General features: G+C 45.0%; 1 protein-coding gene across 6 annotated transcripts in view; it reads left to right on the top strand.

Annotated features, from left to right (window-relative positions):
* The first annotated feature begins 4,927 nt into the window (after positions 1–4,927).
* The window catches only part of PIGZ (phosphatidylinositol glycan anchor biosynthesis class Z), a 31,960-nt gene continuing 19,358 nt past the window's right edge, over positions 4,928–17,529 (top strand). For 3 of the 6 annotated variants that reach the window (XM_043473278.1, XM_043473279.1, XM_043473276.1), the window contains exons 1-2: positions 4,928–5,790; positions 11,571–11,676. The gene's annotated coding sequence lies outside the window, so the exon portion shown is untranslated. Of the gene's footprint in view, positions 5,791–7,151; positions 7,261–11,570; positions 11,677–17,529 lie in introns of all 6 variants that reach the window. The other 3 variants (XM_043473277.1, XM_043473281.1, XM_043473282.1) reach the window with 3 other exon arrangements.

The following is a 17,529-nucleotide window of genomic DNA, read 5'->3' as shown; positions in this document are numbered from 1 at the left end:
TACTCTCCTCTTTCACCTTCATCAAGAGGCTCTTCAGTTCCTCTTCACTTTTTGCCATAAGGTCATATCATCTGCATATTCTGAGGTTATTGATCTTTCTCCTGGCAGTCTTGATTCCAGCTTGTGCTTCAGCCAGCCCAGTATTTCACATGATGTACTCTGTGCATAAGTTAAATAAGCAGGTTGACAATATACCACCTTGGCATACTCCTTTCCCAATTTGGAAACAGTCCATTGTTCCATGTCCGGTTCTAACTGTTATTTCTTGACCTGCATACAGGTTTCTCAAGAGGCAGGTAAGGTGGTCTAGTATTCCCATCTCTTTAAGAATTTTCCACAGTTTGCTGTGATCCACAGAGCCAAAGGCTTGATGTAGTCAATAAAGCAGAGGTAGATATTCTTCAGGAATTCTCTTGCTTTTTCTATGATCCAACAGATGTTGGCAATTTGATCTCTGGTTCCTCTGGCTTTTCTAAATCCAGCTTGAACATCTGGAAGTTCTCAGTTCACGTCCTGTTGAAGCCTGGCTTGGAGAATTTTGAGCATCACTTTGCTAGCGTGTGAGAGACTGCAATTGTGCAGTACACTCTTTAGGAATGTGTAAACATTCTTTGGCATTGCCTTTCTTCGGGATTGGAATGAAAACTGACCTTGTCCAGTCCTGTGGCCACTGCTGAGTTTTCCAAATTTGCTGGCATATTGAGTGCAGCACTTTCACAGCATTATCTTTCAGGATTTGAGATGGCTCAACTGGAATTCCATCACTTTCATTAGTTTTGTTCAGAGTGATACTTCCTAAGGCCCACCTCACTTTGCATTCCAGGATGTCTGGCTCTAGGTGAGTGATCACACCATCATAGTTATCTGGGTCATGAAGATCTTTTTTGTATAGTTCTTCTGTGTATTCTTGCCACCTCTTCTTAATATCTTCTGCTTCTGTTAGGTCCATACCATTTCTGCCCTTTATTGTGCCCATCTTTGCATGAAATGTTCCCTTGGTAGCTCTAATTTTCTTAAAGAGATCTCTAGTCTTTCCCATTCTATTGTTTTCCTCTATTTCTTTGCATTGATCGCTGACGAAGGCTTTCTTATCTCTCCTTGCTATTCTTTGGAACTCTGCATTCAAATGGGTATATCTTTCCTTTTCTCCTTTGCTTTCCGCTTCTCTTCTTTTCTCTGCTATTTGAAGGGCCTCCTCAGACAACCATTTTGTCTTTTTCCATTTCTTTTTCTTAGGGATGGTTTTGATCACCACCGCCTATACAGTGTCATGAACCTCCATCCATAGTTCTTCAGGCACTCTATCTATCAGATCTAATTCCTTGAATCTATTTGTCACTTCCACTGTATAATCATAAGGGATTTGATTTAGGTTATACTTGAATAGTCTAGTGGTTTTTCCTACTTTCTTCAATTAGAATAGCTGTAAAAATGGACAAATCTCTCTCCTTCCTGACTTTGAGTTGGGGAGTTTCTCCCCATTAAGTTCAGTGTTGCCTTTGATATTGAGATAAATATATTTTATCATGTTAAGGAAGAATATACCTACTCCTATTTTATTGAGTGTTTAGCAAGATTAATTTGTTGAATTTTTCAGCCTTTAGAGAGGTAATCATATGATTCTCTTTTGATCTATTAACATGGTAAATTATATTGATAGATCTCCTAGTGTTAAGTGGTTCTCTTACTTTTGGAAGGCAGCCTTTTAAAATTATTTATTTATTTGGCTGCTTCAGGTCTTGGCTGAGGCATGTGCAGTCTTTGCTGTATCATGTGGGATATTTCGTTGTGGCACAGGAACTCTCTAGTTGTGGTGCCTGGGCTTAGGAGTTGCTCCACTGCATGTGGGGTTTTAGTTCCACAATCAGGGATTGAACCTGCATCCCTGTCATTGCAAGGCAGATTCTTAACCACTGAACCACCAGGGAAGTCCCCAAAATAACCTTTTTTAAAAAAAAATTATTTAAATTATTCACATTCCAAAAAACTTTATTATCTGAACACTTGTCTCTGAAAAAAAAAAAAGTCAAATGTGCAAATATGAAGAAGCTACTCATCAAGTGCTCCTGTTCCTTTAATAGATCCAAGTTATCTATGTATGAAAAAAACAGGCCCCTGTGGCTGGAGAGGCAGGGGAAATGGCCCAGATAAATCCCTTCCTGCCAATACAAATATAGCTTTGCTTAACTGTAGGTCAGACAGGGGGGGTGGGGAGTCTTTGCCTGAGGACCATCCCTGGGCCCAGGGAGCTTTGGGGCCCGGAGCCCCACCCAGCTTTCAGGTGAGTCACTCATCTCTTAGGGTCACCAGTCAGTTCTGTTAATGATCTGAGATCTGCTTCTCAACTTCTTTCACAATGCTGGGGGCCCACGGCCAGCACCCCTCATGAGGGACTGAGGGAACGGGAGACAGGGAACAGAGATCAGGGCCACCTGGGCTTGGTATGTCCTTTGAGTTTATTAGGAAATGACTTTCTAGGCTCAGCAAGGAAATTTGAACTCTTGGAAAATGGAAGACCTTTGCCTCTACAAATCAAATTCCTGTGATCAGCAGCCTATGGCTTCCCTGGCTCCGTCCTTAACTCTGATGTTGTCCTTCCCAGGTTAGGGGGGCCCTTTCCCCCTATGTCTCTGGTGTCAACTCTGGGCAGCCCACTGGATATCCTGTAGCAGCCTAGGCTGTCAGGGTCATACAGACCCCAGGCTTCATAAAGGCTTCAGCTAGTGAGTCCCTGGACTGTGGCAGGGTTTGCTGAGACAAAGCCAAAGGAAACAGTCCAAGGCAGGCAACACCTCAAAATTTGGGTAGAACCATACAAAACTGTCAACAATCCGCTGGTTTTTGACTTTCAAAAAACAGCACTGTTATGGCCGAAATAGTCCCAGAACCAAATCTGTGGTGCCACCCAGTGGTCAGAGCAAGAAAATGGTGCTTGTTTCTTTAAACATGAGGGTGGTGATACAAAATAACATTTCTGGAGCTTTCATTATATCCCGGGGATTAGAGCTCTGAACAGGTAATTATTTAATGCTATTGTGGTTTATGGTAACAATTACTGATTTTTATATACTACAGACATCTCTTCTGAGGTAGGCAGGTAGGTATTACTACCCCCAAAGGTAAAAAACATGAGGCATAGGGGATTTAAGCAAGTAATGTAGGATCACACAGCCGAGGGAGGCAGACCTAGGTCATACTCCTCACATCCACTGGTTTCCCTTCCTGCTTTAGGGAGAAGATGAGGCTTCCACGCTGGAGATCAGAACTCTCGGAGGTCCCAGCAGAGGCTGAATGAGGTGAACACACTCGATGTCTGAGCACTTACTGTCATACAGGAGCAGATGTTAGTAGAAACATTAAGGTAGGCCATTAAATCAATAGTTTTTTTTTAAAATTATATTAAAAATTTATTAAAATTATTTTAAAAAACTGTATACTTTTTTAAAAATTGATCAAGTAATTGTTGGATTAGTGAAGTTCAGTCTGGGCAATTCTGTCCAAAAATTATTAAGGATTTGTGTAACTTGTATTAAGTGTCTTAATTCAAATCTTTCTTTGGGGTAAAAGTGTCCTGTGAATCAAATGGCAAGGTCCAAATACCATGATGATGATGTCACGGCTGCTTCCTCCCATCCTTGGCCTGGGAGGCCAATAGGGAAAGCTGCTTTCTTAGGCCGGCCAAGGAAATGGTAAAACAGGCAGGACACCCCACCATCACCAAGGCTCTTGAGCTGGCTGGGCTTAGTGAGTTGGGAGGGCACTGCGATATCCAGGCCGTGGGACATTGGTCAGAGCCTTCCTGGCGGAAGAGGGCCAGGGTTATTTCAGGTGACTTACTTCCAAGACATTAGAGCTTTGTGGCTTTCTAGAGGTGGCAGTGTCCTTCTACAGCTGGAGGAGCTGGAGCACAGAGGAATCGGCCTGCTCAGGATCACACATCTATCTAGTTGTTGGCAGAGCCAGGTCATTACCCAGGTGCTGACTCCACAGCCCAGCTCCTTCCAGACCCTGGATCAGAAGGGAGGCACTGTTGTCATAACCGACCTGTGATTTGTGATCTGGGAAAACCACAGAGGACGTGAGCCAGGACTTCAGCTGTTCCTGAGCTTGCACCACCTGAGAACATTCCAAGTGGGCCCAGGGCAGAGAGAGGAGGAACTGAAGTCATTTCCAGCACAGGCTCTGCCCTGTCTTCCAGTTTCCTATAGAGTCTAGTCCTGATTTCAGATGTTGACAAGGAGGAGGAAGAAAAATGAGGAGGGGGGACAGAGGAAGAGCAAGGGGACTAACGGACAAGAAGAGGGCTCTGACCAGAGATGAGAAGGCCTCAGGATTACTAGGCTATGTCTTCAGGCTTAGAAAAGGCTTACATACCAGGCTGCTGTTTTTCATGTAAGCATTGTATATCCACCTGAACATTTTTAGCCGTGTGCATGTATTACTTTGATTAACAATGTAGACTAAAGCAGGAAATTCTTCCATTAGACAGGAAACTGAAGAGTGTCAGAGCACTGCCCTGGCAACTAAAGAGATTAAGATACCCAGGGAGCCAGGGGGCCCAGGGGAAAGGCAAATAGCACCTTCCATCTAGGCCAGAGTGGAGAAAATGAGCCCTTGTCTATACTGTATTCAGTACTTAAAAATCTGGATTTTACTATAAGCAAATAATATCTCAATAAAGTAGGTAGGGTTTTTTGTTGTTGTTTTTTAATGTGACGGCTGCTGCGAAGCCTGAAAGGGAATACAGGTGAAAGGATTCTGCTCAAGACCTTCCAAAAAACCTTTGACTGGGCACAGAGGGTGTGAGGGTCTCCAGGCCAGGACAGCCTCTCGGGAGGCGTCATGCAACACTCTCCCGCTAGGGGGCAGTAGTCACCAGCCGCCGCGCTCGTTCCTCAGGCCCGGGCGCGGGCAGGGACGCAGAGGGACCCCGGAGGACACAAGGTCCCCAGCGGCGCACTGAGCTCAGTCCTGGAGCCCATGAGTTGGGGTCGCTCACCCCGCGGAGAGACCGAGAGCGGCAGGTCCGGCGGGTCTCACCTTGGGGGAAGGGAGCCTGAGCTCCAGGGCACACAGTGACCTCCTCCGGCCCTGGCTGTCGGGCAGCCCTGTCCCCCACCTGCGGAATGCAGAGGACGGAAGCGGCACCCGCCCCTGGCCTGTTTTCAGGGTGCAGGACGCCGCGGCAGTGGCTGCCGAGAAGAAGCTGCGTCTGGGTGAAACCCACCCTGCGTCTCCTGAGCCGCTGCCCAACCAGGCTGGCGCAGCCTCGCCGCCGCGCCTGTCTTCCCTGACCCGCTCCACCAGCAGAGCAGGTCTTCTGAGCAGTAGCAAGCCCCACCCACAGGGAACTCAGAGATCGCCCTTTGGAATGACAAAGAAGCATGGCCTAGAACTGTTCTGCTTAATTGTCCCTCATGCTAAATAGGCAGATCGCCAGGCGTCGCCAAGGAGGGGGCTGCTAGGGGGATGAGCTGAAAAGCGCAGAGGGGAGAGACCAGCCACTGCCCACGTGCTGTGACCCAAGGGCCACCGGGGACCCTCCCCCGCCCTGGGGCGACCCCGCTCTGGGGCTCCAGCCCTCTCCACCACACCTCCGCCCCGCCTGGCGCACTGCCGGGTTTGCCCAATTCCCCGGACCAGACCGAGCGGCCGCCGCGCTGAGGACACGCCGCCGGCTCCAGCCCATTAGTCCGGGCTGCTCCCGACCCACCCCTACCCGTGGGGCTCTCGCGGGCCTGGCCGGAGGTCGCCAGCTGGGCAGGTGCAGCCGGGAGCAGCGCGCGCTCGGTGAGTCGCCCGAGCAGCTCTGGAAGAGTTGATGGGGATCAAGGGGGAAAGAGGGAAGGTCATGGAGGAAGGTGATTCTTTCCATTCCTATCTTTGCTGGCTGCCCAGAGACCAGCAGAAGCTAAGGACTCGGGAGGCAGGCTAGAGAGCTACAGCCTCCAAGGTTTTAGGGGCAAATTTCCCCAAACTGGGATTCACTGGCTCTGAGCACTGACCTACCCCAGCCTAGAGACAGGAAGCTCGCGGTGAGGTTTTCTCAGGAAGGGGAAGGGAGGCCGGGGATATCCTCCACTGTGGAGCACTAGCTCTGAACCCAGGTAGAGGCCTAGACTTATATCCTTTCCTACTACTCTGGGCTGGGCAGTTCTGTAACTTTACTGAGCCTCACTTTCCCCATCTATAAAATGGGAATATAATGCTACCTCCCAGGTTCCCTGTGAAGATGAAATCAAAAGGTGCTGTAAAACGCTGCACAGATAGGTCTGCATTTGCCAGAGAAGATTAACTATTTTTGGTCTCATGGGGTGCACTTTGGGCCAGGACTAGCCTCTCCAGGATGAGGCCAGGGTGAGGGGATGGCCTCCCTGACCAGGAATCACATGGGAACACAGACAAGAGCTCTGCTCCAGGAGACCCTGTGGCACTCTGGTTACTGGCTGTTCAGGCCTTTGCATGGCCGCACAATAGACAAGGACAGTTTTCCTTAAGGAGGGCATCCCTCACCAGACCTTCTTCTCAGACCCCTTCTCCTCAAAAAAGTGAGAACCCCTGTTGAAATTATGAACACCTGAAAACTCCCTGCTACAGAGCCAAGTTCTCATTTTGCAGGTGGGAACTGCAAGGTCAGGGATGGTTACATGATGTATGAGTTGGTAGAACTACCTTCCTCCTAGGTGGTAGAACTACTCTCTCTTATGTGTGTTTAATGCTGCGTGCTACCTTCTCTGTTAAGCAAAGGATAAATGTGGGGCCGTTTGGGCAGCCAGAGAAGAAGGCACCAGGGTCAGACTGGCATGCTCCCAGGACGGAGCGCTCTGCAGGGTTTACTGGGGCCCTCTGGGTCCAGGTGAGGATGAAATGCAGCACCAAACAGGAAAATGGACTCAGGAAAGCCACTCTCACTCTCTGCACCTGGGATGGACCCTGGAGTTTGGAACAAGGCCTTGCTCTAGAGCGACATGGTCCTGGCCAGTTTCGAGCCAGAGAAGACTATTGTTTGCCTGTTGAGCAGGGGCCCCCTTCTCCAACACTTCCTTCCACGCAGTCTTTAAAATCTGCTCCTAATACCGGATCCGAATCCGGATCCGGAGGGGGCTGACCCTTCAGCTTGCTGCCCTTTCCTGTAAACAACAATCTGGCAGTTTTGTCAGGAAGAAGTTTAAGTTGGAAGATAACATGCGATGGCTGCCATTCTGGGCCATGCTCCTCCACAGCTGCGTCCCCAGAGCAAGAGGCTGCGCATACAGAAAGGTAAGGCACCGAGATCCAGCCCCAGGTCTCTGGACTCAGCGCGAAGGACGAGTCTTTCTGCCCAACCGTCCCGTCCTCTAGCCTCCCTGTGTTGCTCTCTTCCCCAGCCACCTTCCCACTCACCGCTACGCACCCCACGACCGGCGCAGTGGTTTCTGCTTCTTTGTACCCCTGCCACTAAGATGGTCTCTCCCTGCTGCCTGCACTCGGACATCCCCTCCGCGCACACGTGCGCTGGCTACCCCTGGCCATGGATATCAGCACCCGCTCCCCTGCTCTGCAGTCGAATCTCCGCGGCCCTGGGTGCTAACCCTTTATTCCAAAGCCTCTTGTTCCCTGTCGGGCGGGCGGGCTGTGGGATTTGCAGGATTTGGACCCCCGCTGGGCAGCTCAGGGTGCTTACTAGCATAAATAAACAAGCTTGCATACTGATTGGGTTTCGGTAGTTAGTTGCCACGCCCCACGCTGTTGGCTCCGCCCCCTGGTGCTGTTGCCCTCCTGTTGTGGCCTCAGCCCCGGGAGCCAGCGCTGGATGAGCAATGATTGTCTCCTAAAGAACTCCCACACTTGTTAAGTTCAATGCCCTGCGATGTTGCCATCCGCTCCAGGGATCTCCGACTCTATCCTTGACCCTAGCCCCGCAGTGATCCCATCCAGGTGCACTCAAGGGGCTGAGATGAATCCGAATGGATCCCAGATCTGGGGGACCTCAGACAGGACAGAGGAGCGATGAGAGGGCACAGTGCAAGGCCTGGCCCAGGATGCTGCAGAAATGGGCTAGGGAGAGCTTCTCGAGGGTCCAGACAGTTTGTTTAACCCATCTTCACGACAGCCCTGAGGTAGGGTTATACTCATTTTACAGATAAATAATAATACATTGGAGTTGAGAGATTAAGTGCTCTTTCACCATGACAGAGCAAGAATTTGACACTAGGTCGGCTCAATGCCAAAGCTTGTCTTAACCTCCATATTTTAAGGGAATCTTGAAAAGGAAGCAATGTGAGCAAGTAGAGGAGGAGACCACAGAAAAACGTCGTGTTTCTGGAGCACTGAGCTCTGTACACGAAGAGGTGAGGGGAGGCTGGAGAGGTTGCTGGGGATCTTAGAGAGCCTTGGAAGTCATAATCGAGAATGTGGACTTGGTCCGGAGGGTGGTGAGGGGCTGACCCCCCCCCTTCAGAGGTTTTATACAGGAGAATAACCGTGCTCTCTGGCTGCAGTTAGGAGGGTGGGTGCAGGTGGGGGAGGAAAAGCAGAGAAATGAGTGTGGTCTACTTTAGACCATCTTGCTTCTCAATATTTTATTATGCACACATAGAAAATGATTTGTTTTTAAGATGGAAGATGACCCTTGGGTCTCTAAACTAGTTCCCTCTCTGCTGCAGGGAACACGGGTGGAGGGGGGTAGGGCAAGTCATGGGGAAATGGTATGTTCTTTTTGGCTGCCCTGTGTTTGAGGGAAATGCAGAAGTCTAACAGAAAGTGGATTAGGTTTCTGGAGTCAAACAGACTGGGTCCAACTCCTACTTGCATCAACCTACTCAATTGGTTGCCTTGAGTAAAATAACTTAATCTCTCTAAACCTATTCTTTCATCTATAAGATAGGGATGAGAATAGAATTTTAGGGTTGTGATTAGAGTAAACTGAGATAACGTACTGTGCCTGGAGCATGAAAGTCGCTCAGTCTGACTCTTTGTGACCCTATGGAATAGTCCATGGAATTCTCCAAGTCAGAATACCGGAGTGGGTAGCCATTCCCTTCTCCAGAGGATCTTCCCAACTCAGACATCAAACCCAGGTTTCCCACATTGCAGGTGGATTCTTTACCAGCTGAACCACCAGGGAAGCCCAAGAATACTGGAGTGGGTAGCCTATCCTTTCTCCAGTGGATCTTCCCAACTCAGGAATCAAACCAGGGTCTCCTGCATTGCAGGCAGATTCTTTACCAGCTGAGCTACCAGGGAAGCCCCTGTCTGGAGCATAAGTATCTTAAAATGGCAATTATATTGTTATTTTTATTTATTATTATCAGTAAATCTGAAGCTCAGGAAAAATAATTTCTGAAGTCATCAAAAGGAAATGGAAATCATGAAAATAAATGAGATGCCCCAAAGAGTGCAGATGATGAGGAGGAAGTACTGAGTGGACAGTTGTGGACAGAGGAAGAGGCGCCCAAGAAGAAATGGTCAGAAGAAAAGAAGGAAAGCCATCAATCAGAGCCTGGTGTCATAGAAGCCACATACATGGCGTAGCTACACAGCCAATCCTCTGTCTCACTTACTTCCTTCTAACAGAACATGATGTTGTCAGGGTATAAGCCCTCTTCTCTGGATGTCTGTGTGCCTTAAAGGAGGCAGCCAAGTGCCCCAACTTCAAACCAAGAAATGGGTCCTCACTGGAAATCCCATTTCCCTTGCCACTGATTGGTTTAGGAAGGTGTATCTCATACCCTTCCGGCCAATGGGACTTAATGAAAAGTCAGGTGGGGGACATCTAGAAACGATTCCCTTGATTTAAGGAGATGTACATGCAAATCAAAACCATAATAAATACCAGTTCACATCCACTAGGATGACTAGAATTAAAAAGTCAGATAGCAACAAATGTTGGTCATGATATAGGAAGTTTAGAGTCCATACTGCTGGTGGGAAGCCACTTGCAAAGCAACCTGGCTGTTCATCAAATGACTAAACACAAAATTACCACATGACCCAGCAGTTCCACTCTTAGGTATATGCCAAGGGAAATGAAAATGTGTTTCCACTCAGAACCTCCTAAGCAAGTGCTTATAGCAGCATTATTCATGATATCTAGAAGGTTCAACTCAAATATTCATCAACAGATGAGTGGATACACAAATGTGGTATATCCATATAATAGAATAGCACTTAGCCACAAAAAAAGAAATCAGTACTGATATCTGCTACAACATGGATGAACCTTGGAAACATTCTAAATGAGAGAAGTCAGCCACCAAAGACCTCATACTCTATGACTCCATTCATATGAAAGTCCAGAACAGGAAATCTATAGAGACAGAAAATAGACTAGTAGTTGCTTAGGGCTGGGGTGGTAAGCAGGGGAATGGGCTATGAGGTTTCTTCTGGGAGGTAAATATTCTGAAGATGATAATGATTACACATATCTGTGAATATACTAAAATCACTGAACTGTATACATTAAATGAATTGTATGCATGTTAGTTGTATGTCAATAAAACTATTTTAAAAGAAGCAACAACAAAAAAAGACATACATAAAAAACACAGACTCTTCTCCACTATGTCTTGTTTAGATAGGATGGCTGGAAGGGTACCAGCCATCTTGCTGCCTGCGTGAGGATGATGTCTACACAATAAGAAAGGCAGAATCACAAAGATCACCAAGAAGCCCAAAGGAACCTTGGCAGCAGCAAACCCTGCTCATCTTGTTATGTGATGTGATGAATTGTTTACACCATTTTGAGTCACAGTTTTTGTTGATATTCTCCAGCAATCGTGTACTTTAATCCCCAAGGAGTTTCATATAGGAAAACAGTTGCTTAAGAAAACTTCAGAGGTGCTGGATGGTCAGGCTCAAGCTGACCCTCCAGGAATGTCTCATAGAAGCTGCAAAACTGACCCACTGTTGGAGCTACTATTTTGTCCCCCTCTGTCAGGAGGGTGGGACACAGGAAGCCACCCCGGCAACGATTAAGTTCAAGGACACAGTGCAAACACAACATTGTAAGTCAACTATACCCCAATAAATTTTTTTTTTAAATAAACACAATGTATTGCTTATGACCTCAGAACCAGCAATGTGGTTGTGACCTCATAACCCAAAGATCTTTGCTCCCTGTCAGCACCTACGAAGCTGGTAAATGAAACTGGAATACTGATTGAGAAAACTTACCCACCTCCTTGATCTTACCACCAGAAGCAAGCAAGGCAGCAGGAGGATAGCCTTCACTTGACTTCCACCTTCTGGATATCTCCCATCTAAGGACCAACTCCTACTTCCATCTCAGATCTCTCCTCTGAAGTCATTTTTCCTTCGGCCTGATATATATTTGTGTATACGTCTACATGTGTGTATATATATGTATGTCTCCTTTCAAATGTTCTAGGATCTGCTTGTGAAGGTCTTTCAATTCTGGTTTACCTGAAAATACCTTTGTTTTGTCCTCATTCTTGAATTTTTTTCCCTAGACAAAGAAGATAGACTGATAGTTATTTTCTCCTCTTTTTTCTTTTATCTATTTGCTTTAGTTCTTGGGGGAAGGAAGGCAACATACATCTGGACAATTTGACTGTTCCCTTTCCCCACAGGGTGGACCAGATTGTGAGGTGGAGCCTAGGGACCAGAAGGTCTTCCAACACAGACACAGCAGATGAAATCACAATGATGGGACATGTGGTCAAGGGGGAAAAGCAGGTGAGTGTGGGATGGAGTTTCACTGGTGTGGCAGAGCTGGTCATTGGCCAAGAAGCTCTGGGTGGTCTCAGGATAAGCACAGGCAGAGGTGCACGTCTCAGAGCCACAGCCCAGGAGAATACGTACCTGGCCCTGGGAAGGCACAAGCAGTGCCCACACGGCCCCTGCCTGACCGACCTGTGGCTATTTTCTTTCAGCATATAAATATTCTCTTTCACGAAGGCCTGCTGCCTACAGCCACTTCTGATACCAAGTGGCCAGAGTTCAGTATGGGAAATAGAAGCCAATAGAAAGAGAATCTAAATAGGCAGTTAGGTACTAAAAATCATAGGTGCACTCGAAGAATAGGCTGTAGTTTGGGCTGCCAGGAAAGACTCTGAACACCCAGAAATAACTCTCTGGAGGAGGCACCATTTGTGTGACAGACAAGCATAAAGGCCACCTCAGAACTCTGTTGAACTTACAGCGATGTTAGAATGCTGCCGTAACTGCCGTTACACCCAAAGCTGGGCTGGACACTGAAGAGCTGAAGCTGCTGCAGGAAAACCCTATGTCTGCATAATCTTGTTTGCCAGGAGAAAGCACTGAAAACTACAGAAACATGGCCTGTTTCACTTCTGCTTTCTTCATTTTTTTTTTAATTGGAGAATAATTGCTTTGCAACATTGTGTTGGTTTCTGCTGTCCAACAAAGTGAATCAGCTACAGGTATAAATATATCCCCTCCCTCTTTTTTCCTTTGGCTCCACTGTGTGGTTTGCGGAACTTCCCTGACTAGGGTGGAAACTGCGCCCCTTGCAGTAGAAGTGTGAAGTCTTAACCATCAGACTGCGAGGAAAGTCTGACATCTGCTTTCTAAATTCTTAAAACCTAACTTGCAAAACCCAACTTCAAGGGAATCTACAAAATGTAGCTTTGGGTTTCCCAGCCTTTCACGATGTCAGAGGATCCTCTAGAAGGAGATAGGAATCCCTGTTGTCAAATGGCAGGCGATGTAGGGGCCTGCAATGCCACCTAATTGGGTTAATTGGATTTGACAATTAGAAAATCAGGTGGCTCTTGAGAGGACTGTGTCAGGACAGCGGTGGTGAGAAAAGCCAGACTCTATGGTGAAGGAAAGTTAACATGACATGAGCACTGAATTCAGCAGATGTGGATGGTTTGAGGTTTCCTATGAAGGGAAGAGGAGATGGAGGAAGTAGATAGAGTGCACATCCAGTTTCAGGGAGAGTTTTAGTTGCTTGTTTCAGTAAGAATGGTAGAGAATCAAACACATTTATGGATGGAAAGGAAGGTGCCAGCTGAAGAGAGCAGAGGGAGCAAATAGATACACGATGGTTGGAGAGCTTGCAGCTGGTGGAAGGGGATGCTCTTGTTGTATGGAAAGACGCTTGGATATTTTGCTAAGGGACAAAAGCATGTGTATTATAAAGCAAACATTGTAGGATTCTTTCCTGTTTTAAAAGTATATTAGGTACATTGAAAACACTCACTTAATTGTTAGATAACCCTCATAGAGACCAAAGTCAGTTTTGGCAAGGCTGAACCACGGAGATGGAGCAGCCCCAGCCAGTGGCATCAGCTTGGGCAGAATAAGAGTGGGCGAGGGTGGGGTGGAGGACAGCAGACTTCTGCAGGCCGTGTGGCCACAGGCTGGCTTGCTCCGTAGGCCTCGTGCTCGTGTTGTGATCCCAGCTCACCTTCCCTCCCACGCGCTGAGAAGCAGTCAGCCAGCAGTTGTTCTTGAACCAGCCTCAGAGGCCTAGACATAGCATCTCCCCATTGCATCCAGCCTCAACTGCTGTGGAGCCATTCAGGCTCCCCATAGTCATCTGGGGCCACATCCTAAAGAGCACTGACGTGACTGCTGTCCAGTCCTCTTGTGTTGGCTTCCCTGGCGACTCAGACAGTAAAGCGTCTGTCTGCAATGCGGGAGACCCAGGTTTGATCCCTGGGTGGGGAAGATTCCCTGGAGAAGGAAATGGCAACCCACCCCAGTACTCTTGCCTAGAAAATCCCAGGGAGGGAAGAACCTGGTAGGCTACAGTCCATGGGGTCGCAAAGAGTTGGACACAACTGAGTGACTTCACTTTCACTTTCCTCTCATGTTTCCTGTTCCCCCACCCCAAATCATGATCACAAAGATTCACTGACCAAGGCTGACATGTAAGTACATGACTTCCTTGAAAATAACTTGAAATGGCTTTAACTTAGCTTTACTCGAACCTGTCTTATCCCTCAACATGGCTATTTCTTTTCTTTTTTTTTTAATTGAAGTATATTGACATACAGTAGTGTGTTAGTTTCAGGTACAGCAAATTGCATCACATAAATATACTTTTTATTTCAGATTATTGCCCACTATAGGTCATTACAAGATGTTAAATATAGTTCCCTGTGTTATATACTTAATCCTCTTTGCTCATCTATTTTATGCTTATAAGTTTATATATGTTAATCCCAGATTCCTAATTTATCCCCCTCCCTTTCCCCTTTGGTAATTGTAAGTTTGTCTTCCATGTCTGTGAATCTGTTTTGTATATAGATTCGTTTGTATTATTTTTTGGATTCCACATATAAGTGATATCATATAATATCTGAATCTGCTCAGAATGATGTTCTCTAGGTCCATTAATGTTGCTGCAAATGGCAATATTTCATTTTTTATGGCTAATATTCCATTGTTTATTTATACCACATCTTTATCCATTCATCTGTTGATGGACACTTAGGTTGCTTACATGTCTTGACTATTATAAATAGTACTGCTACAAACATTGAAGTGCATGTGTCTTTTTTAGAGTTTTCATCTCTTCTGGATAAATGCCCTGGAATGGGATTGCTGGATCATTGGTAGCTTTATTTTTCATTTTTTAAGTCACCTCCATATTGTTCTCCATAGTGGCTGCACTAATTTACATCCCCACAAACAGTGTAAGAGGGTTCCCTCTTCTCCACATCCTCACCATCATTTATCATTTGTAGACGTTTGGTGATGGCCATTCTGACTGCTGTGACATGGTACTTCATTGTGGTTTTGTGGTTTAATAATTAGCAATGTTGGGCATTTTCTCATATGCCTGTTGGCAATCTGTATGTCTTCTTTGGTGAAATGTCTATTTAGGTCTTCTGCCCATTTTTTAGATGAGTTGTTTGTTCTTTTGACATTGAGTTTATGAGCTGTTTGTATATGTTGGATACTAACACCTTGTTGCTCACATCATTTACAAAGCTTTCTCCCACTCTAGGTTGGCTTTTCCTAGTTTCCTTTGCTGTATGGAAAGCTTGTAAAGTTTGGTTAGAGACTAAGTTAAGAAAACATTGATACAATTTACATCAGAGAATGTTTTGCCTAAGTTCTCTTCTAGGAGTTTATGATGTCATGTCTCATATTTAAGTCTTTAAGCCATTTTGAGTTTATTTTTGTGTCTAGTATGAGGATGTGTTCTAACTTCATTGATTTGAATGAAGCTGTCCCAACTTTCCCAACACCACTTGCTTAAGAGACTATCTTTTCTCCATTGTATATTCTTACGTCCTTTGTCAATGATTAATTGACCATAGGTGTTGGGTTTATTTCTAGGCTCTCTATTCTGTTCCATTGATCTATATATCTGTTTTTTTGTGCCAATACCAGTCTGTTTTGATTATGCAGCTTTGTACCATTATCTGAAGTCTTGGAGGATTATGCCTTCAGCTTTGTTCTTTCTCCTCACGATTGCTGTGGCGATTCTGGGTCTACTGCAGTTCCATATACATTTGAGGATTATTTGTTCTGATTTTGTGAAAAATGTCATAGGTATTGTGATAGGGATCACCTTAAATCTGTGAATTGTTTTCTGTAGTATGGAACATGATTATTTCTTGTGCTAACCTAATATATATACATGTATATATATACATAGATACATATCTACACACACACACACACACACACATACATACACACACATAAATATGCTGTGTTGTGCTACTGAAGCCACTTCAGTCGTGTCTGACTCTTGCAATCCCACGGACTGTAGCCTGTCAGGCTCCTCTGTCCATGGGGATTCTCCAGGCAAGAATACTGGAGTGGGTTGCCATGCCCTCCTCTAGGGGATCTTCCTGACCCAGGGATCAAACCCTTGTTTTTTACATTTCCTGTATTGGTAGGCAGGTTCTTTACCACTAGCACCACCTGGGAAGCCCCCACATATATCTAATATCTTGTATTATTATTTTATGTGCATTGTAAGTGTGGGGTCATTTTTAATCACACTATTGGCTCCAGGTTTTTTGTCTTTGGGTGGAAGTAGTGCCTAATCATGTGAATTCAGGCTGAAAACCTATATGAGGGTAGGATCAGGAATGCAGATTCTCACTGGGGTGGGAAGATCCCCCACCCCAATTTGATTAGCATCAGAATCCAAGAAAGGCAGTTTCCCTGAGAATTTGGACCCACTCAAAAACTTTAAATGTTGGAGTTATCAGATTAGCATATCAAATAAGTTTCCTTAATATAATAAATAAAAGAGAACCTTGAAAATATGACAGAAGACCAAGCAGGTGTGGAATAAAATCAAACAACTACTAGAAGTGAAAATTTTAAATTTAAAATTCAATAGGTTTAACAGCTGATTAGATACAGCTGACAGGATGATTAGGGATATGGAAGATAGAAGAACTTACCTGAACTATAACCCAGAGAGGCAGAGAGATGAAAAATATAAACTAGAGCTCTAAAAGACACAGAAGATAGACCAAGAAGGTGTATCATATATTCAATCATAATTCTAGAAAGAGAATAAAGATGAGGGAAGAGGCAATATTTGAAAATACAGTACAGAACTGCTTTCTATAGATGACGAAGGACCCTAATCCAGAGTCAAGGAGCCAAAAAAATTCCAACTATGATTTAAAAAAATGCACACTCAGAATCATCATAGTAGAATTGTAGAACACTATATTAAATATTAAGACATTAAATAATATACTGCATTTTATAACATAATGGAAGTTGAATATAACTTTCAAAGTGTTAGAGAAAAAGGAATGAGGGAAATAAAAGCCAATCCAAAAGAAGGCAAGAAAAGAGAGAGAAACAAAAGATAGAAAGGCATGAAAAAAGAAAACACAGTGTAAGACGGAAAAAATAAATATATCAATAATTGCACTAAATTTAAATATTTTGACATAAAACTGCATTTTAAAAACAAACATTGTCAGACTGAGTAAACAAAATCCAGCTATTTGTTCTTTACAACAGACATACATTTTTAAAACGTATAGAAAATTTGAAAGTAAAAATGGTGGGAAATGATGTACTATGTAAATACTAAATAAAAGGAAGATCATATAGCTATATAAGACAAAATCTTTTAAGGGAAAATGTTTTTTAAATAATTTAATTAATTAATTTATTTGTCTGTGCTTGGTCTTCACTTCTGCATGGGCTTTTCTCCAGTTGTGAGTGGAGGCTCCTCTCTAGCTGTGGTGCAAGGGCTTCTCACTGCAGTGGCTTCTCTTGTTCCAGAGCACAGGCTCGAGGGTGCTCAGGCTTCAGTACTTTCAGCATGTGGGCTCACTAGTTGTGACTCCCAGGCTCCAGAGCACAGGCTCAATAGTTGTGGCTCACAGGCTTAGTTATTCTGTGGTATGTGGGATCTTCCTAAATCAGGAATCGAACCCATGTCTCCTGCATTGGCAGGCGGATTCTTTAGCACTGAGCCATCAGGAAACCCCAAAGGAAAATATCTAAAGGGGAAAAAGTTACTAGAAATAAAAAGATGACTGTATAATGATAAAATAGTCAATTTTCCAATAAGAATAACAATTTTAAGCTTCTGTAAAACTAATTCTATAGCTTGAAAAATGA

Source organism: Cervus canadensis, chromosome 7, assembly GCF_019320065.1.
Source record: "Cervus canadensis isolate Bull #8, Minnesota chromosome 7, ASM1932006v1, whole genome shotgun sequence".
In the NCBI taxonomy this organism is placed as follows: Eukaryota; Metazoa; Chordata; class Mammalia; order Artiodactyla; family Cervidae; genus Cervus; species Cervus canadensis.
This window is presented reverse-complemented; position numbering and strand designations above follow the sequence as displayed.